This window comes from Macaca thibetana, chromosome 4 (assembly GCF_024542745.1).
Source record: "Macaca thibetana thibetana isolate TM-01 chromosome 4, ASM2454274v1, whole genome shotgun sequence".
NCBI classification, from domain to species: Eukaryota; Metazoa; Chordata; class Mammalia; order Primates; family Cercopithecidae; genus Macaca; species Macaca thibetana.
In genome coordinates, this window is record NC_065581.1 from 143,772,572 (window position 1) to 143,773,688 (window position 1,117).

General features: G+C 38.9%; 1 non-coding gene across 1 annotated transcript; it reads left to right on the forward strand.

Moving 5' to 3' along the window:
* Positions 1 to 429: 429 nt before the first annotated feature.
* On the forward strand, positions 430 to 619 carry LOC126954127 (U2 spliceosomal RNA). The gene has a single exon (XR_007725561.1). It is a non-coding gene; the product is annotated as a U2 spliceosomal RNA (small nuclear RNA).
* Positions 620 to 1,117: the final 498 nt, after the last annotated feature.

Here is a 1,117-nt window from a genome sequence, read left to right on the forward strand (position 1 = left end):
TGCTCCACTCTGAAGGCAGTATCAGGTCACAGAGAACTTGTTTGAAGACATTTGGTTTCAGCTACCAAATTGAGTGAAGGGACACAACCTGAGTGATCAGGTTAGATAATCACCTTGACAAGCACTTGCACACATACCCTCAAGTCAACATGATGGAGGCTGGAGATAAGTAGAAGCAGTAAAGAAAGATATTCCATTTTGCTGACTTAAGCAAGTCAGATACTAAATAGAAAAAACATGCGGTAAGGAGCAGATAATCTCATGGGGATTGGGAAGATAATAAATGCAGGTTTGGATAAATTGAAGTTGAGATTCCTTGTGAGCCAGCAAACTGGATGTATAAATCACTCTATTAGGTTTATATAACTGGAGATCAGGAGAAAGATTTGAACTAGAAATTTTTAGTTGAGAGGTTTCACAATGTAAATAATCTCTTCTTGGCCTTTTAGCCAAGATCAAATGTGGTATCTGTTCCTAACAGGTTAAAATCTGATACGTCCTCTATTCAAGGTCAATATATTCAATGTATTTTTGAGCAGGGAGATGGAATAGAAGCTTGCACAATCCATTCCATACATCTACCTGGTATTGCAGTACCTCCAAGAATGGTACACCACACACACACACACAAATAGATAATATAGAAGCTGTAAGAGGAGATAAAGATTACTTAGTTTACATAGTTTCTTATAAAAAGTGTTACATGTTATCCAAGTAATTCATATATATGCTTCACTTTTTTTTTTTTTTTTTTGGAGATAGGGTCTTGCTGTGTTGCCCAGGCTGGAGTGCAGTGGCATGATCACAGCTCACTGCAACCTTGACATCCCAGGCTCAAGCAATTCTTTCACTTCAGGCTGGCTAAGTAGCTGGGATCACAGGTACACACCAGTATGCCTGGCTAATTTTTGTATTTTTTTGTAGAGACAAGCTTTTACTATATTGCCCAGACTGGTCTCTAACTCCCGGGCTCAGCAATCTACCTGCCTCAGCCCCCCAAAATGCTATGGTTACAGGTGTGAACCACCTAGCCCATCCAGCTTCACTCTTATTGTTGTATGCAATTTTTACTATCATGCAAATAACCTCAGGTAAATAAAACTAATAGATCACCTTA